Source organism: Jaculus jaculus, chromosome 7, assembly GCF_020740685.1.
Source record: "Jaculus jaculus isolate mJacJac1 chromosome 7, mJacJac1.mat.Y.cur, whole genome shotgun sequence".
NCBI classification, from domain to species: Eukaryota; Metazoa; Chordata; class Mammalia; order Rodentia; family Dipodidae; genus Jaculus; species Jaculus jaculus.
In genome coordinates this window covers 89,930,399-89,952,014 of record NC_059108.1, presented here as the reverse complement: position 1 = coordinate 89,952,014, position 21,616 = coordinate 89,930,399, and the positions used below count along the sequence as shown (strand labels likewise).

Genomic DNA, 21,616 nt, shown 5'->3' with positions numbered 1-21,616 from the left:
TAATTCTGGAAATAGGTGAATAAAACATCAAAATAATTGGGCTTAGGAAAAAATCCAAATTTCAATGTTTTCCTTTTATATGTTCCAGAGGCTGAGCACAATAGGCAACAGAATGTGAGTGCTCAGTTTTGGGGTAGGAATGCGGTGATCCTTGTTTTTAATAATTTATAAGTTAGGAAGTTCGGGAAATTTGTTAGATAGGGTACATCTTATTTGCAGGGAAGTATAGCTTTCAGTTTGAACATATGGGTTTAAGACTTGGCAGACCTGTTCTGCCTTCAACTAGCTTTGAAACTTTGAATCACTAAAGTAACCTCTCAATAGCTTCAATTTCTTCACCTAATTATATATATTATATATATTTATATATACATACATAAATATGTATGTATGTGTGTGTATGTATATATATATGTATGTATATGTATATGTATGTATCTGTCTCTCTTTCTCTCCCTCACTCTCTCTCCCTCCCTGTTGTGTATGCATTTATGTATGCCCACATGGAGCCCCACATGATTTCCTGAAGTAGCCAGAGTAAAACATTGGGTGTCCTACTCCATTGCTCTGCCACCCATTCTTATTTTGAGCCATAGTCTCTTACTGAGCCCCAAACTTTCCATTTCCATTTCTTTCCTGCCATGAGTTTCAGGGATTTTTCTGGGCTCTGCTTCCCTAAGGGACTTGGGTTATAGATGTGTACAGCCATTCTCAGCTATTTATGTTGGTCCTGGGGATTTAACTCAAATTGTCTCTTTGGAGGACTTTATGCTTACAGAATAAGTGATTTAACTGCTGAGCTATCTTTTCAGCCTGTTATACATATCTACACATGCATACATCATAAAATATTTATGAAACTTTGAGTAATAACTGAAAATGGTCATTGCTAATTCCTCGGGTTCTAAGGACAAAGTCAGATAAATTCTCTGAGTCACAAAATGAATTCAAAAATTCTGCTAATCCAGCAAATTTCATCTCTTTAGATCCAGCAGTACTGTAGGGATGATTCAAAACCAAGGGCATGATTATTATTATGAAAATTTACTAAAGGACATATCCTCCCCAATGGACAGTTATCTCTGTAGTGGTGAGGTCTTTCTCATGTCAGGATTCAAATTCTTTCTGGCTCTTAAGCTAATTAAAAGCCTTGTATTATGAGAAATCCCACCTTCATTATAAGAAAGACCACAAAAGCAGAGAAGAAAATGATACATGTATTAAATATTATATTTCAAATTAAAATTTAAGTGCTGAGAATAAGGGACTGTTGAATGTTCAAACATAAATAGATTATTTGTATTAACCACTCCAAGGCTGATGGAAAGTTACAGAAGAGGGACTGGGAACAATGATATAAGAGCCAAAAGAAGAAGTGGACTGAGGTTCCCGGGATGATGTCTTTGGATCATGATGTCACGGTAGCATTCTTGAGTTTACAACAGGTGTGATTACTGGCACAAGATCTGTACAAGATTGTCCTATCAGCATCCTGTCATAGGAGGAGAGGGGTCTATAAAGCCTAGGAGGTCTGAATTCTTATTAGAAGATAATAGTAGCTGCAGGGAGGGGTTGACAAAATCCCATACCTCCTTAAGTATCTATAGGCAGTTCATGGTTGCTGAAAGAGGAAGAGATATTTGTTTCAGTGGTGTAGCTGTTGGAAAGGAGCCTTTTATATTATAAATAATCTTTCATCCAGAATCTTGTAAGCAACTGTTATAAAACCCATTGGGACGCATTCACACACACACACCAGATATGAAAGTAGGAGTAGAAGAGGAAAAAGACAGGATTCCTATGGTAAAAAATACATTATGTAAATTATAAATATTTCTGAAAAAGTCATAAGTAAACTCATTATGTTTAATGGCATGCTAATAAAAGTAAATATTGATTAAATATCAATTGATAAAATTAAATATTATCAAATTAAGAAATCATCAGTTCATACTTGGGAGCCATAGGATTTAGTCTTGGATCTACTTGTTGGCCTGTGGGATACTACTTAACCCCAATGTGAAATCCCAGGCAAATTGCCTACTTCTAAACTGGTCAGGTTAGTATAAAAGATTTTAGCTTCCTTGTAGTTCATTAATGTTCATTGCATTATACCCACTTTCTGAGAAGAAAGTCTGTAGCCAAGTAGACCAGCTATTCAGCATGAACTTAGAAAATTGGCCAGCTCTGATCCACACCTGGCTGTCTTTCTTGCACCTTGGCCAGCTTACTGGCAAAGCTTGGGACTGAACTAAGTTCCCTTACAGAACTCTTCTGAAGTCCTTGCATTACATATCAGTATCTCTGAGTTCTTGCTTTCAGAAAATAAAAGATCTATTTAGGTTTTATTTGAAAGCATCTAATTGGAATAAAAATGAATATTAATAACACCCACGTGTCTTCTAATAGATGCATAACCAGGTTTAAAGTTTGACACTTTTGGACAAAGTGTTAAGTCACTAGACCATCTGGTTCTAGAACAGTTATGCAAAAGGTTGCTTTCTACCAGGGTAGGGAGAGCATTTATATTGAAGTCCTGCTGGGCAGACACATGCTGAAACAGAGACGGTAGTTGGCCAAGGTCAAAAGCCAAAAAGATTTGAAAAACACTTAGGTTGAGAAAACAACAAAATAAAACTTGCTTCTATAAAAGTTATGTCTTGGAAGCAACCAGGTTGAGTTATAGAAAAGCTAAGTGGCTAAAGTAGGTAAATATATGTAGTAGACGTCAATGAAGAGGGCGCTCTGCTTGGGCTTAAAAACATAACTATGCTATGAAAGACTTGCCTGAGATTCTAAAGAATAACACATTAATCATGGTAACAGAACCATTGTTGAATAATAAATTGAACTGCATGACACAACAAAATTGCTATAAAGCATTCAAAGACAGATACTTAACCTGTTCTCAGAAATGGTATGAGGCTGGAGTAGAGTTGTATATTATCTGTGCCATCCCTTAATTTAACACAAATAAAAGTATCACTTGAAAATACTACATAAGAAGCATAACTATTCTAAATATTTAGCTGATATTTTATTTATCAGTTGCTCCTTTAGAATTACTGATAGGATCTGATGGAAAATGCTCCTGGTATCTGGCTTGACTGTGTTAACTCTCCTACTCATCACCACCTGATTGCATTTGTTTTATAGTTTCAAAATTTTTGTTTGCCTAGAAACATGTAGACCTTGATATATGCTCATCATGTATTTGTGCTTCAGCAATAGCTCACACCTTTGTATTTGGTATATTTCCTTAATTAATTAAATAGAAATTTCCATGGCTCCCAAATGTCTAGAATAAATGTGACAAGAGCAAGTCTCCCACATCCTGTGCCAGGATGTGCTGATAGTGTTCTGCCTTGCTGGTTCAATCACTTCAGTTGGTGGATAACACTGTCACACATGCAGGCCATGCACAAGAGAGCCCCTCCTCCAATGTCTTCCACTTGCTCACTCATTCTTTTAACAGGGAATACAGTGTGCCATTTGGCAGGTAGAAACAGGACTCAAATTCAAGGAATATTACAAAAGGTGATGTGTCTACTAGAATTCATAAGTTCAAAGGAGCAGATAAATTTATTCTTCTTTATATTATTTTGAGAGGGGGGGATTTTAGTCTTTTCAGGTATTTTTATGTCTTCTTGGAAAAAAAATACCTTCTCAGAATATTAGAAAAGTGTCATATTTGTACTGAATATTTAAATACTTCATATCCCATGAGGTTAGTGCAAGAACTTGCCCTGGGTCCTCTGTCTTAGTTCCTATTCTTGCTGGGGACAGACTTCCAGTCAATACTAGGACTGAAGTTCAGCACACATGTAGCTCAACACAAGAATAGGCAACACCTACTATTTACAACATCACTTGTTATTTGCCAGGCGTTGCTTTTAGCCTTCATCACATATTTCCAAATTTAATCTCTGTGATATCTCTGAAAGGCATGAAGGAATATTTCCCATTTTATAAATGAAGAATGTCACTTCTGTCACCCTGAGTTCTCAAGGAAGCCAATCTTCACTGGACATAAAGCTATAAGCATTTTATCATGGGAGATTCTTGAATGAAAAGGGATCAAAAGCGAACTGGCAATTTGGGAGTGGCATCAAACCACCTGTCAGATCTGAACCTGGTTGAAAGAGAGTAAGAAGAGCCCCAGAGTACTGAAAAGGAATGTTGTGCAGTATCATCACTGAGTCCTTGAGCCAAGGTCATTCATATAGGCCTTTCTTGCATTGGGTCTGTGTTAGTGGTCCTGTGATGATTTCAGTAGCTGAAACCTTGCCTCTACCACATTCCTTGAGGTTGGAAGCTTCATTCTAAGGAAGTTCTGTCTGCTTAATTTATTCCTAATCTAGTTGATGGCCAAGGAATAAAACCTATTTGCTCCAACCCTACAATCAAACATCCAGATATGTGCAGCTGCCTCACTAGCCACAGTATATCACTGCCTCCTGTCCTGATGTTCTACCTGCAAACATTTTCTCCTAATCAAATTTATTGTCCTATCCAGCAGATCTTGACATTTGTTTCTCTTTCAGCCTGGTACAGAAGGCTTAGAGAACATTACTTCTCCATTACCTGTTCTCTCCAATTTGGCATTGATATGGCCTACAAACAAAACTTAAGAGGTCTAAATGAAACAAAAGCTCTCCAACCACTTATACTGGTAAGCGATGCCATTGTCAGTGGGATTCTGCAGCAAGATAATCTGATCAAATGGAAAAGGAAATGAACACTTGTCCTTTTGTTGCTACTCCCTAGTGACAAGTTGACCCAGAGTTCAAGTCTGCAAACCTTACCTTATAACATATTGTTTTGAGGTACCCTGTGGGATTGCTTAAAAAAGACCTAATAGCACCTTGTAGCTGTAAGACAATACTTCGGTTCTTGTATGAGGAAATTTCTGTTAGCACCAACCATGGAATGGAAATCTCATAATTATTCTAGCACTAGCTACAGTACGGGAAAGCCTAGATCTTCAGTAGCCCAAAGACTAAGTGCTGTGAGTGCCAGAGGCTAGACATTAAAGGTCTCAGTCTCAGTTGTTTCATTTATAAATTGAAAGCAGTAGACTAGGCAATATATAGCTTCCTAGACCTGAGGGATCAGTTATTATGAGCTCACAATTCTCCATATTAATTCTTCCCATTTCACCACAGCAACTTCCCTCTCCCTAGGAGTATACCATCTTAAGTGTCCAATGTCTTCTCCTTAACTGGCTTAGAGTCTAGACCCGGGTATCTGCTTTCTCTAGTTCACAGCTGTTTCTGTCTTATCTGTCTTTCCCCTTGCTCTCCCTCTCCTCCTCCTGTCTCCATTTCTTACATCTCTTTTCTATCCTATAAACAAATTAATAGCCAGCCTATTCAAGAAACTCATTTTTTTTTCTTTGCTTTATCCTTTCTTTACCAGAGTGGGAGAGGAGAAATATGTTATACAACTAAAACAGACAGCCTTGACAAAGTTAAACAGTCCTTTTAAATTCACACTCAATTTTAAAATGCGCAGAAAAGCCTAAGGAATACTGTAAGGCACATTTGCTGCAGAGTTGGAGGGCACAAATCAGCTTGGAAGAGGAAGAGAATAATAATTAATTGAACATCAAGGGGTTCCAGAAAAGTATCAGGTGTTTTGCTGCCTTTTCTTTTAATTCTATGTGCATGTGTATGTGTGCATGTGCGTGCTTGTGTGTGTGTATATGTGGCATGACATGTGAACACTGTATGTATGCATGTGTTCCAATGTGTGCACCTCTTTTGCCCATGTGTAAAAGGCAGAGAGATCATTGGGTATCTTCACCTATTGATCTTCCCATTTATTTTCTTGAGGAAATATCTCATACTTAATGTGGGACTATTGTTTTTGGTCAGACTGTCTGACCAGTGAACTTAAGTGGTTCTCCTGTCTCTGCCACCTACAAAGTGGGGTTTATAGGCATGCAGGGTCATGCCTAGCTACTTAAGTGGGTACAGGAAATCAAGCTCAGACCCTCATGCTTACATAGCAAGTACTTTTTCTGGTTGATTCATCTCTGCAACCCCATGTGTTTTGCTTTGTAATAAATTGTTATTATTCCTTTAGATTTCAAAAGTAATTTGTACATCTCACATATGCAAATACAAGTAGATGCATAAAGTCAAGTGAATTCTCCAGTCACCATCTACTTCTAAGACCAAAAAATGTGAGTAGCTTTTGTTGCTTATTGTTTGGACAAGCATTTTCTAACTCTTCACTGTTAGCCAGGGCATGATTTGACATGAGTAGTAAACAAAGCAGACAAAAGTACCTGTTTTCCTCAGCCCTTATGTTCTAGTATGGGTGGTCAAATCAGCAATTATTGCAGCAATAATTTGATCATTACATAATATAGAATTCAACAAACTATCATACTCTACCTTATAAATATGTACCTTATAAATTGTCCTATCCGTTAAAGTTGTTTAAAACTAAGTTAAGTAAATGCCATATGAGGGATAGTAAGAACATTGAAGATAAACAGAACAAGGAAGGTGACTGGAAAGGCTAGAACAGAGGTGTAGGGGCAGTGCTCTTGGGAGAAGTATTGCTAAGAAGGTGGCAGTTGAGTGAATCCCTAAAGTTGATGAAGTCAATGATTATCTCTTTCCCTGATTTTCTGTGTTCAAGCAAATATGCCCAACATAAACACATATGCATATTTTACTTTATTTTACAAAATGGCATTATGTTATACACATTTGCAATTTTTTTTTCACTGAAAAGCCAGTGACATTTTTCAGTCACCTCATGTGGATCTATTCCATTTGTTTTTGTTGTTACTGTTAGTTGTTTCAAGATAGGATCATGCTTTAAACCAGGCTGACTTGGAACTCTGTAGTCCCAAACTGGCCTTGAATTCAGTTATCCTTCTACCTCTGCCTTCCAAGTACTGGAATTAAAGGCATCACCACTCTAGGCAACTCCATTATTTTCGATGGCTACATAATTTTTATCCATCAAACGTACCATAATTCACACAAATGTTCTTCCATGAATGGAACTTATAATATCTGTAGTCTTCCCATTCTTTTTATTCTCTTTGAAACTACAAATGGCATTGTAAAAGTTCTTTAAAGCTTTGTTTGTAAAGTTCTATTTTAAAGATTTTATTCAGCATAACCTGAGAAATTTTATTATTGTCTTTTTATATAAGAGCATAGAATGATTAAGTTAAACCAAGGATGTGGTTTAGTAAGTAGATTACTCTCTGTGTAGGCCTGAGGAACTGAGTTTGGATCCCCAGCATCCACCAAAACAATACCAGACATCACCAGACCCTATTGCTGAAAAACACACTCACTTTTGTTACAAGACACGGAGAATTCCCTGCCCCCCTTCTGTTGGGGTCCCTCCTAGTGGGATTGCAGATCTTCCCCATGGAGTTGTGGCTTATGCATTGTGGGTACAGCAGTTAATGGGGAGAGGCAGTGCGTCTGGGCATGACATCCCAACCTGTGATTCTTATAATCTTTCCACCCCCTCTTTCGCAAAATTAGCTGAGCCTTGGTGAGTGTATTTTAAGTCTACTTCAGTAAGTATCTCTTAGGAGCCTCTGGATCTCTGCTTTAGTATATGTTGAGTATCCTCAGTGTCTGTCTTCTTCATCCTGGCATTGATTTTCAGGCTTACCATGGAAACAGAACTCATGCTTGTTTCCCCAACTCCTCTATACTTTAACTTGGGCCTTGACTGAAGTGCAAGGGGCAGTTTATCTCCTCAGGTCTTGCTACCTTCTGGAAAAGAAAAATATTCTCCAACAGAAAGTGAAGTCAGCATGGGTTAAATTGGATAAGTACTATTAATTAAGGGAAAGTGTGATGGATGAAGCCCCTCTTTTAGCCAAGAATAATGGGAGCTTAACACTGGAGAACATAATTTTTGTCTCCACAGGATTCTAACATGGTTCCCAGTTCCATATATGTGTTCCTTTCCACTGAGTGGATCTCTTAGCCAATCAGAAAGCCACTGGTTACCCACCAAGGGTATGTGCTGCATTGCACTTGTGTGTACTTCTTGTCAAGCTGGTTGCTTCTGAGTAGCTTAAATCCCTAGTTGCTCACATTGTTGTTGGCTACTGTCCGGCAGTAGCTTATGTAGCAGTTTTCAGCACTAGGTAGGCTAGCTATCTGGGGATGTAGACACACCAAATACTTGGGGCTCAATGGCTAGATAGTCTAGACAAATCAGTAGTTCTAGATTCAATAAGAGAGTGAAGAGGGAAATCAGAAGACATTCATATCAACCTTAGGTCTCAACCTGCATGCACATATGCATGCATGTGCATCCACGCACATGTGTGCCCACAAAAGCATTCACATGCACCACCACCACCCAAACATACACATACCAATAAAAATAAAAGAATGATTAATGATTTTTTACTAAGCTATCATTTATTTACTAAGTGGAAAAAAATCTAAAGGACCAATAATCCAACCTCAGGAGACTATGGCCTGATAGACTACTTCTTCTGAACTATATACCACATCTCAGCACTGGAGGCAGACCTCAGGGGATGGAGCCCCAGCACTGTCCTGGGAGCAGCATGAGGAAGAGCCTTATGATATGCTTTAAATTATAAATTTATTCATGGAACTTCTGCTTGTTTGGAGATTATGTCATGCTGTGGTTTGGGCATTAACTTGATCAGCTTCGATGAAATACAGTGGTAGCAAATGGTATCTTCTAATAGCTTTTACATGAAAAAGGAAAACTTTTCAATTCTGGTTTGGTTCCATACAAGTCACAAGCATGGTTCATGACACTGAAACTACTCTGAGGAGCAAAGATGGTGTGAAAAGATCTGAACTCCTTTTCTCCTTTTGTCCATCTGCCTCAGATATACTTTCTTAGTCTGTAATTCTGAGACTATAAAACTTTTAAGCTTGTATATGGAAAATGGTCTTATTTTGCTTATGTTAGGCCTGTATCTCTATTCATGGATCATATCTGGGAACAAATGATTTAGGTAAACTTCATGCATGACAGTGAAGTTTTCATGTTTGAAAAAATAGAAACAAAGTAACATTTACAATCAAACATTATGTAATCCATGTTAAAAGTAATAGAATGTCCAAAACATTTGCTAAGTCAGACTGTATTGTTCTACTAAATTTACATCTTTTAATGTGCATTTTAAGAAAGTATTTTGCCTTAGGTATCATTTGATTGTACTATGCTTTTACAAAGTATTGTACACCAGAATTTCACTTTTAATGTTACATAAACTATTAACACTAATAGTCACTTTAAATTGGAGGAAACATTTACCCACTGATCTTGGAAATTAAACATCCACTGACAAAGTCTTGAAATTGAGATGTAAAGCATGGAATGGAAGAATAATACAAGAAAAGATAATTTTTAAAGAAAAACCCTAATATTGTAGCCTAGTAAAAAATACTCGTATTCATATATGCATGAAATAATAGTGTTGCAAAAAAGAGCTCTATAATAATGTGTACTTAGTTGTCTAATTTCTTAGAAGCAGAAGAGTTAGAACCTAGGTTGATCTAACTGATCTGTCATTGTAGGAGACTAGATCTCCTGCTTCTCCTCTGCTTGATTACTACTAGATAGAAAATGTTGGTGATCACGACTCTTAGCGGTGGATCACTCGGCTCGTGCGTCGATGAAGAACGCAGCTAGCTGCGAGAATTAATGTGAATTGCAGGACACATTGATCATCGACACTTCGAACGCACTTGCGGCCCCGGGTTCCTCCCGGGGCTACGCCTGTCAAAAAAAAAAAAAAAAAGAAAAGAAAATGTTGGTGATAATTCATCAAACTAGTGAAATCCTTTAATAAAAAGATAAAGAATTTATTCAAATCTTAAAGAAGCTTTTCTAGGCAGTAACTGCTAATCCAAAGCAGCACATGTCTAACACATGATTGTCCTGGTGCCTGAAAAAACCAGAATGCATGTTCATCTGTAATTACAATACAGCCAAGATCTTAAAAAAAGGTTGTCTGCAAATAGTTTCTTCCATGAGATTTATAGTCCTAATCTGCTCAGTTGGGTGAAGCTGGCAATGCATACTGACTCTGACTCTGCCTGTCAGATTCAGATTAATTAAAGACAGAATCAAAATGCTAACTAAAGCAAGAAAAGAGAAATTAACATTGAAGGCAGTTTCTAGAGACTCCAGATGTTAGTACCACTGTAAAATTAACATTGCTGTTTCAGAAGCACAAGACAGCTGAATTTAATTTATAAACTGTTCAAATATCTCTTTGAAAAGAAAGATCACAAATTTATCATTTTGCAAATATTCAAAAATTAGTGATGCCAACATAATTGAATAGCTTTGATCCTATGAGTTTTAACTTTGTAAAAATAAAATAATTCCATTTCTTGCAGATTCTAGGTTTTCTTTGTTTACACTATGATGTTGCTATACAACTTTGTTTGGAAAATGGAAAATAAACTTGTTTTATTTCTTTTTAGGGGTAGAGTTTTGTGTGTTAATACATGACTCCTCTCCATGTTTTAAATGTGTAATTGTAGAGATGTTTGCTGTTTCAAAAATAATGTGGTTACTACCTAACCAGAAAGATTAAGAATAAATCTGAAGATTTAATTACATATACCCTCAGGTAAAATATTATTAGTTCAAAGGAAAAAACTATATCTTCATGATTAATAATCTATGAAAACATTTTAAATATGTGCTTTTTAATGACCTCAAATGCATTAATGAACCTTAGGAAAATCAGTAAAGATGTTTCCAGATGCTTTTAACCTGCTTCAAAGAAATACTCATGACCAGGAGGTCCCATCTGTTCTTAGGCCCACTGGAGAGCATTTGGTAGCTGTGTATGGATGCAGTATGCAATATAGAAAGTTCACCATCTACCATGATGTGGTGATCTCTCTACTACTATCACAAATAAATAAACCTTCATTTTTCTTCTCATTACTTTAGTTCAGGTTACAAGTTCTAATTCACAGTATAAGATGCCTTTATATTTTTTTGGATAGTTTTAACAGCATTTTTTAAAATCAATTCTGTTAAGGGCATAACCTTAGATGTATAGTCTTTCAAAAAATTTAATCAATGCTAATTTATTTTATTTTATTTTTAAAAAATATTTTTATTTATTTATTTGGAGAGGGGGGAAGATGAATGCACCAGGGCCTTTTGACACTGCAAATGAACTCCATACTCATGCTCCACTTTGTGCATCTGGATGTTACATGAGTACTGGGGAATTGAACCCAGGCCATCAAGCTTTGCCAGCAAGCTCCTTTAGCCACTAAGCCATCTCTCCAGCCCCCATAATTTATTTTTTATTATATTGGCTATACTTTCTTTGTTATTGAAAATCCAATGCCATAAAGCTTTTGTTCTATTTTCTTCTGAATTTTATATTTTTAGCTCTTATGTTTAGGTCTTCAACCCATATTGAAATAGGTTTTATATGGCATGAGTTAAGAGCCTAACTTCATTTTTTATTGCCTGTGGCTATATACTGGATGCACCACCGATTTATTTTAAAACATCTATCTTTGCCCCTATTGAATGATTTTAGCAATCTTTTAAAAAATCATTTGATCATATATGTGATATTTGGTTTGGGCTATCTTTCTCATTCCATGCCTTTTTCTTTCTCTATTTTAATTAATTTATTTATTTGCACATGTATATTTGTAAGTATGTATGGGTGTGCCAGGTTCTCTTTACATTATAAAGTATTGACCAATTAGTTTTCATGAGTGGCTGGGGAATGTAACTCCTACAGGATTTGTGGTCAAGCACCTTTGACCATGGAGCTATTTGTTGCTGCTGTACTTTGATTATTATGTAGCATGGTGAAAAATATTAAAATGAAGAAATGTGAGAACTTTAGCTTCTTTCTCGTGAAACTTGATTTGGTTATTCAAAGTCCTTTGAAATTTCACATAAATTTTAGAATACCTTTTTTAATTAGAGAAAAATGACACTGGGATTTTGGTAGGGGTTTCATTGACTCTATGGATGGTGTTGTGTATTACTGACATATTAACAATACTATCTTTCAATCTGTGAACATTTAATGTTCTGCCACATATTTTAGACTTTGTCTCTGAGCAGATCAAATGAGTTATTCATAACCTACCAAGAAGTCATGGCCTCATATTGAGCATCTTGTTACATCTATGTTATTGATCAAAATGTTACCTATTACATTCTTGTAACAGCTGTGTTACATATCACAATGCAACAATATTTCACTGAAAACAGCATAAGATGAATGAACAAAATATCACTTTTGATGCAGGATTTGGGGATTCAGGAGGCGTCCTCCAGTATTTATGAGCCATTTTGGGTTCTGTCTCACCTTTAACAAAGAATTGAAAAAGACAGATTCAAGAAAGATAAATTATGAATAATTAAGCTTATTTAGGGACAAATGACAAATCTGGGGGTTTACTTATGGAAGATATCACCAATCATGGGGTTTATTTAAGGGAGATAGGTGTCTAGGAAGGAAACCTAGAATAAGTTAATAAACATGGGAAGCAGAAAACACACAACCATGTGGAAACACTGAGATCTACAATTTTATATATTTATAAGGTACATTTAAGAGAAATTTTGGAAGGTAGATTTAAGAAAACTGAGGTTTTGAGGGGAAAACTGGAGTAGAGCTGCAAGCGTATGGAGGGAAGTTAAACTGAATCTTTCAAGGAAAGACTGAGGTACATGGAAGATCGAACTTAGGTGTATATGTTGGGAGACTTAGAAGGAAACCACAAGGCATCTGCCATGGCTTTCCTGTGGAGAGAAGTTAAGAGGGAAAATGGTTAGGCTCAAGAAAACATCAAAGCAGAGACCAAGAAATCCAGAGGATAATGAGTAATAAAGAAAGTTACACTGATGGCTATCCTAAATTTAAAGAAATTGCACAGGTATCAGACCTAGGGAAAGAACCCACATGGTGAGTTAGTGAAAACACTCACGTTGTAGATATGGGGTATAAGAGAAATAAGCATGTGGTAGATTACGAGATCAGAGAAAAATCGGGCATGTGGTCAAAGTAAGAGGTTACCCCAAACAATAAAGCAGAAACAGAGGCAAGCCAAAGAGCTCCCCAGACCAAGAAACAGTTTTATGCTCTTTCCCCCACCCCTACCTAGACAGGCTGTGTGAGGAGGAATCTAGACTTATGTGTGTCCCTGTGGCCTAGTGAAGAGACACAGAGTTAAGCAGCAGACCCAGAAAAAAAGTGGAGTTGGGCAGAGTGAAGCAGAGATACTGACAGAAAGAAGATAGGAAAGCAGCCTTCATAGACAAGGGAAGGTCCAACTCGTTTGTACATTTGCAGAGTGGATCCCAGGTCCAGCCCACCTGGGCTGGACAATCTAGGTAACACACTGGACTATGGACAGCAGAGGATGTTGTAGACCAGTCTTGATCAGACATGAGTTCCATTTATGCCAAAAATTTTGTTTTTATATCAGGGTGAGCTGGCATCTCCTGTTTCTCTTTGAGCTTCAATCTCTAAATAAAACTGCCCTTATAAAGCTAGCTTTCTCCTATCATCCTTCATGTTCATATTAATGGTTACAGAATCTTACCTCTTACATCTATCACACAAAGTATTTTAAATACTTTCTCCATCTTTTAAACTGTTATCATCTACAGATAGCATGTGCGTATAAAAGTGGCAGTGTTGAAATGGGAGCTATTGGTCTCCTATTACAAAAAAAAAAAAAAAAAATACAAAAGCCAGTTCTATCTATAGGTCAGTTTAGCAAATAGTCTTAGGTATATAAGGAAATAGAATTAGAGGTTTGTACAAACTGTAAACAATCCCTGTCTTCAGGAGACTCCAACTTAAATTTGGAGGGAGGAAAAGAAGCATGTAAGCATTTAGATTATTATTTAAATAATAACATATATCAAAAGATTCATTAATATCTATAAGTCAATTCTAATTATTTTCTGTGATCCCTACCACCCATGGTTTATTGACTTTACCTGTTGCAGTTACTTTCCTGTTGCCTGGAAAAATGGTCAACTAGAAGCAGCTTATGGGAAGAAAGGTTTATTTCAGGCTTAAAAAATCCAGGTAAAGTTTCATCATGGTAGATGAAGTTGGATCACTCCATCATCCACAGTGGTGAAAGAGAGAAAGAGAGAGAAAAAAGGACTGGAGAGATGGCTTAGTAGTTAAGGCACTTGCCTGCAAAGCCAAAGGACCTAGATTCCATTCCCCAGGACCCATGTAAGCCACATGCACAAGGTGGTACATGCACTTGGAGTTCATTTGCAGTGGCTGCAAGCCCTGGTGCACCCACTCTCTCCCTCTTTCTCTCTCTCTATCTCTCTCTCTCTCTCTCTCTCTCTGTCTCATAAATAAAATATAAAGAAAGAGAGAAAGAAAGAGAAACTAACACCAACAACCACAAAGAGTCAGAGCTCAAATTGGTTCTCTATGTACCCAATAAAGCTAGATTACAAGATCTCTCCCCAGTGACTCTTCCTCTAGGAGGCTGCTGAAGACTTAAATAGGAAGCTTAACCATAATTAAAAATCTCTGAGGCAATGGCAGGGGGATACATTCACATTCAAATCATTACAAATGGTTCCAGTAATAACTAATTAAAAATAGCCATCTTTTCATCTCAAATAATTTTAGGAATATAAAGAAGCAAGAATTATATGATGTCTACTAGGAGAACAGTTGTTAAGGGAAGGACTAGAAAGGAAGACGACGGCTCACATACATAGCAGAGAAACCACTACCAGCAGCAACAAGCACCAACAGTCAGCAAAGAAAAGGCCAGAGCGCAAACAGACTCTCTACACCTAGCTGGGATGTACTACAAGATTCGCTCCCAGTGACACTTCTTCCCTAGCAGGGCTTTACCTGCTGGAGACCCAAGTTGCAAGCTCAATCTTAACAGAAAATTCCCAAGGCCATGAGGGACATACATTTACATGCAAACCACCACATTCTACCTATGATAAATCTTAGGTTAAAACTAAAGCTTGTAAGTATTTAATTTTTTTTATTTTGAAATTCTAATAAAAGATTAAATTTAAATTTATATATAGTATGTAAGCCCAGAAATGAAAACACATTGTACAAAGGTAAGCAATGTCTTGAGCTTTACAATTGCTTTTAGGCATCTTTTATAGACTTCTAATTGACATACAACTGTTAAATTGTTGAAATCAGCACTTCAAATAGTTTTCTGTTGATTTGTACAGAGATCAAGTTAAGTCCTATGTGTGAAAATATTGCTCACTATGCATAGTTGCTTTACAATGGTCACATTTCATGAATATCTTACCCCTTCTTATAATTTGGCACTTGGAAGTGAGAAAAATCAATCACTGTTTCATAGATGATGATGCTTGAAAATTATCTTAGGAGCCTGAGATTTCCAGAGGCATACAAAATAAAAGCACATGTCCTTGAAAAGTCCTAGCAACCTGTCATTTAGCTGATTTCCATGTGATTTTTTAAGTCAAGTAGCACAAATTTTTAAAAAAATGATTCCAGAGTCCTCTATAGTATATAATACTCAATCTTTACATTTAAGAGACATGATTTCATAAACATACTGGACATAGTCTAGTTTTTAGCTTCACCTTTTACTTCTTGTCTAACTCAAGTATAGAGCTGGTATACCACATAGTGATGCTCACTCCCTCCTTCCTGTCTGGAGTATCAAATCAGTTGACAAAATTCTTTAGCACAATGGACATTTGGTTTATAAAAGGATGCCTAGAAACCAAATCCTCTTGAGATTGTACTCAAACATATACTGTGTTTTAAATGTAATATGGATACCGTAGCTGGATTTATAACTTGATTATATTTAGCTCTCCTCTGCTTAAAACCATGAGTAATTCATCAGGAAAATACCTAATGTGAAGCAGTCTTTAAATTTCCTAATTATTAGGCCCAAAGCCCTAAAATTATTTACATTGGCCCACTTCACAAAACATGTTAAAACTGATTAAACAAAGATTTAGTATAGTGTCTTGGGCCCAAGAAACATTAAGCCAGAGAATGGAGTTCCTTTCTTTTATCATTCAGCAAAATTAAATCCACGAAATAAATTCAATCCATGAAATAATGTTAAATATTTCTTGCTGCCTAGCATCAAGATAATATGAATGGCATAGCGCCTACCATCAAAAGGCTTGCAATTTTGTAATATAATCACCGTAAATATATAGCTTACAAAAAGAGCAGTTCCACAGAAAAGCAGAAAAAAATCATGGATTTTATCATCACCACTATTGCAATTACTGTGCATAGTTAAATTTTTGGAGACAGAGTCTCATTAGGTAGCCCAGGCTGGCCTCAGATTCATACTTCTACCTCTACCGACCAAATGTTAAGACTGAAGGTATGAGCTGAGGATCCAAAAAAGTGTGCACTTGTGTAGAATGATTAAATGAATAGAATGTGGTAATTGTGGAAAGATGCAATGCTGCAGAGCTAAAATTACCTTGAACTATCTTTTTATTTTTTTTATTATTATTAGTTTTATACTCAGTGAATACTGTCAAGTTGGTACCATTGTTTAGTCCAGTTAGTAAGCATTTTTCCACCTACCTTTATAACATTTTGTGACAATTAAGTAAAATTGTTGGATTGTATAAACTTGGCAGACCACTAGTTTCAGCCAATCCCAAAGCTAAGAATCTCATTAGATAGCATTTAAAACCAATAGCAGAGATTTCTCTACTTTGCTATGATCTGCCTCCACCAATAATTTGGTAATTGTGTTGATTTATGAATATCTTTGCTTTGTGACTATGAAAGTTCATGTAATATCTTCTATGATAGAACATTATTATTCAGGGTAACCTAAAGCCATGCTGCTTTGGAGCAAAACCTGTGTTTTACATGGACAGTTTTGGTAACCTAATGTGGGACCCAGTGAAGGATTCATGTTGACCAGAGGAATCAAAGAGATTGGGGCAGGTACCCGTGTATGGCCATTGTATCTATAGTCTATTTGCCTCCTTGTGTGGATGATGGCAAATCCTTAGCTTTGGTTGAAATTCTGCTGGTTTATTCTGAACTGGTTGCAGAAATAGGTATCCTCGACTTCTGGTTAAGATGGTGGCATAGGTACCACGCCAAAGCAGCCTAGGGGGTAAAAAGACCAAAAAAAAAAAAAAAAATCCTCAGCAAAATACACACTTTTACTACAAAGTGAGGTGTATAGGAAATTGAATCAGCAGTGGAGAAGTAGAAGAGATCCAGAACATCCAGAGCCTGCACAGGCCAGCAAAAGCGGCCCCCGCAGCTCCGCAAACTGCGGCAGCGGTGCACCAGAAAGCTGCTAGGCTCAGCTCCAGCCACAGGAAAAGCCAGGTGCAGGGAGCTTCCACTCACACCAGAGCTCTCCGCAACTCAGGAAACATGAAGGGAGAGTGGCAGTGAGCAATGGAGGAGCAGACCATGAGGTAGAAGAACACGTGGAACAGCAAGAGAACCAGAGCAGCTGCGGCTCCCTCCCCTCCCCTACCGCCTGTGCCCAGCTTCATCAAACAGAGCAGCTCCCTGGAACTGGCCACACCAACTTAAGCCAACAACGGAACCCAAGCAAGACCAGAGTCCGGCAGCAACATCAGTGGCCCAAGCAGCAGCAGATCCAGTAGCGGCAGCAGCAGTAGATCCAGCAGCAGCGGCCTCAGTGGCAGCAGTGGCAGTGGACCCAGCAGCAGCAGCTTCAGAAGCAGCGGCGGCTCCAGCAGTGGCAGCTACAGCAGCAGCAGCAGAGGCAGCAACAGTGGTGGGCATAGCAGTAGCAGCTTCAGCAGCAGCGGAGATAGACTCAGCAGAGGCAGCTTTAGCAGCAGCAGTTCCAGCGGTGGGTGTGCTGATCAGCAGGGCCACAGTTGACAGGTTTGGTTTGCCCTGCAGGAAAAGCCAGTGCCCAGCTCCAGAAATCAGAACAGCAGCCCGACGACCAGGCAGCAACTTGACTGAGACGAAACTCATCCAAGGTAACTGGGATTGCACCAGGGAAGGGTCTCACTTGGTCACAAGCTGACTTGGATCCATCAACAGACCAGAAATCTTAACCTTTATGTTGATAGAGGACCTGGTTGTTATAATAGCTACTCTGTCATACATTCTTGGGGCTGTTTTTGATTGAATGGGTACAGTGTTTAGTTAACTTTTAGAATCTACCGGTATTTTATTCCACTCAGCATACTTGAATACTCCCATATCAGGGAAACTCAACCCCTAGGAGCACCTTCATACATACTCTGAGAGTCTTAAGAGCCACACCTAACACCTTAAGCTCTGAAAATATATAACATCAGATCAATCAATACAGATAAGAATACCCAGATAGCAAGAAAATACAAGCATTAACTTAATCCAAGATGCAAAAATATATACATTATAACACAAGAAACACTAAAAAGCAAGATGATATAAATCCACCTAAAAGTATTACTACATCAGAAATGACCTCCAGTGAGAATGAGTTAGAGGAAATGCCTGAGAAAGATTTCAAAAGAATGATTGTAAATATGTTCAAAGAAGTCAGAGAACAAATCAAAGGAGTCAAAGAGGAAATCAAAGGAATCAAAGAAGACGGAGGACACCGATTTCATAAAATAAAGAAGGCAATACAAGACATAAATAGGGAAATAGAAATAATAAAGAAAAACCAGTCAGAATTACTAGCAATGAAGAACACAGTTAATGAAATAAAAAAACTCTGTAGAAAATCTCACCAGTAGAATGGATGAAGGAGAGGACAGAATATCTAAGCTAGAAGACCAGGTGGCAAACCTAATGCAGTACAACAAAGAGAAAGACAAACTTATAGAAAAGTATGGGTGGGAATTTCAAGATATTCGGGACACTATGAAAAGATCCAATATAAGATTTCAGGGCATAGTAGAAGGAGAAGAACTCCACTCCAGAGGCATAGTAGGCATCTTCAACAAAATCATAGAAGAAAATTTCCCCCAAACTGGGAAAGAGGTGCCAATACAGATACAAGAAGCCTTAAGAACCCCAGCCAGACAAAACCCAGAAAGAACCTCTCCTCGCCATATTATAATCAAACTTCCAAACACACACACCAAAGAAAAAATATTGAAAGCAGTTAGAGAGAAAAATCAAGTTACCTACAAAAGCAAGCCCATCAGGATTACAGCAGATTATTCAACACAAACTTTAAAAGTCAGAAGGGCTTGGAGTGATATATTCCAAGTTCTGAAAGATAACAACTGTCAACCAAGGTTACTTTATCCTGCAAAGTTATCCATTCAAATAGATGGAGAAATAAGGACATTCCATGACAAAAGCAGGTTAAAGGAGTATTAGAAGACAAAACCAGCTCTACAGAAAATACTTGATAGAATCCTCCATGCTGAACAAAAGGAAAAGCACACATATAAGGAACCTAGAAAAAACCAGCTATACTCAAATACCAGTTAACAGAAGAGAGCACAGGTAGAAACAAAACAACAACAACAAAAAAAAAAAGGCAAACATAAATACACACCTTTCAATATCTCTGAATATCAACGGTCTCAATGCCCCAACGAACACACATAGGTTTGCAGACTGGGTTAAAAAGCAGGATCCTACAATTTGTTGTCTCCAAGAAACTCAGCTTTATGCAAAGGATAGACATTATCTTAGAGTGAAAAGTTGGAAGATGGTGTTTCAAGCAAATGGGCCTAGAAAGCAAGCAGGGGTTGCTATCCTAATATCTGACAAGTAGACTTTAGTCCAACATTAGTCAAGAAAGATAAGGAAGGTCACATTATATTGATTAAGTGCACACTCCAACAGGAGGACATTACAATCCTAAACATATATGCACCTAAAAAGGGGGCTCCCAAATTCATCAAACAAAAACTATTAGAACTAAGGTCACAGATAACACCAAACACAGTGGTGGTGGGTGACTTTAACACCCCACTCTCATCAATTGACAGGTCATCCAGGGAAAAAATAAACAGAGACACCTCTGGACTAAATGAGGTCATAGAAGGAATGGACCTAACAGATATATACAGGACATTTCATACAAACGCTACAGAATATACATTCTCTTCAGCAGCACATGGAACATTCTCTAAAATAGATTATATATTAGGACGCAAATCAAATCTTAACAAATTCAGGAAAATTGAAATAATTCCTTGCATTCTATCTGACCACAATGGAATTAAACTACAAATCAGAGCAAGAAAGGCTATAGAGCATACACAAAATCATGGAAACTAAACAATACACTGATAAATGATGATTGGGTCAATGAAGAAATCAAGAAGGAAATCAAAAAATTTAGAGAGTCAAATGATAATGAGAACACAACATATCAAAATCACTGGGACACAATGAAGGCAGTTCTAAGAGGTAAATTTATAGCCTTAAGTGCCTATATTAAGAAATTAGAAAGGTCGCAAGTAAACAACCTAATGCTTCACCTTAAATCCTTAGAAAAAGAAGAACAAGGAAAACCAAAAATTAGTAGATGGGAAGAAATAATAAAGATTATGGCAGAAATTAATGAAATAGAAACAACAACAACGAAAAAAAATCCAAAGAATTAATGAAAGAAGAGTTGGTTCTTTGAAAGGTTAAACAGGATTGATAAACCCTTAGCAAATCTGACCAACAGAAAGAGAGAAGAGACACAAATTAATAAAATCAGAGATGAAAAAGGTAACATCACAACAGATTCCAGAGAAAATTTAAAAAAATGCGGACATACTATAAAAGCATATACTCCACAAAGTATGAAAATCTGAAAGAAATGGATGCTTTCCTTGATTTATATGACCTACCTAAATTAAATCAAAATGAGATTAATCACTTAAATAGACCTATAACAAACATGGAGATCCGAACAGTTATCAATAATCTCCCAACTAAAAAAAGCCCAGGCCCAGATGGATTCACTGCTGAATTTTACCAGACCTTTAAGGAAGAGCTAGCACCATTGCTTCTTAAGCTTTTCCAGGAAATAGAAAAAGAAGGAATTCTACCAAACTCCTTCTATGAGGCCAGCATCGCCCTGATACCAAAACCAGGCAAAGATAGAACAAAAAAAAAAAGAAAATTGCAGACCAATCTCCCTCATGAACATAGATGCAAAAATTCTCAACAAAATATTGGCAAACAGAATACAAGAGTATATCAAAAAGATCATTCACCCTGACCAAGTAGGCTTTATCCCAGAGATGCAGGGATGGTTCAATATATGCAAATCTATAAATGTAATACATTATATAAACGGGTTGAAGGCCAAAAATCACATGATCATCTCATTGGACGCAGAGAAAGCATTTGACAAAACCTAACATCCCTTCATGATAAAAGTCCTACAGAGACTGGGAATAGAAGGAACATATCTCAATATAATAAAAGCTATTTATGACAAGCCTATAGCCAACATATTACTAAATGGGGAAAAACTGGAAGCTTTTCCACTAAAATCAGGAACAATACAAGGGTGTCCACTGTCCCCACTTTTATTTAATATAGTTTTGGAATTCTTGGCCATAGCAATAAGGCAAGAGACACACATAAAATGGAGACAAACTGGAAAGGAAGAGATCAAGTTATCATTATTTGCAGGTGACATGATTGTATACA

General features: G+C 37.2%; 1 non-coding gene across 1 annotated transcript; it reads left to right on the top strand.

The window, feature by feature from the left end:
- The first annotated feature begins 9,620 nt into the window (after positions 1-9,620).
- On the top strand, positions 9,621-9,773 carry LOC123462541. The gene has a single exon (XR_006638350.1). It is a non-coding gene; the product is annotated as a 5.8S ribosomal RNA (ribosomal RNA).
- The last annotated feature ends 11,843 nt before the right edge of the window (positions 9,774-21,616 follow it).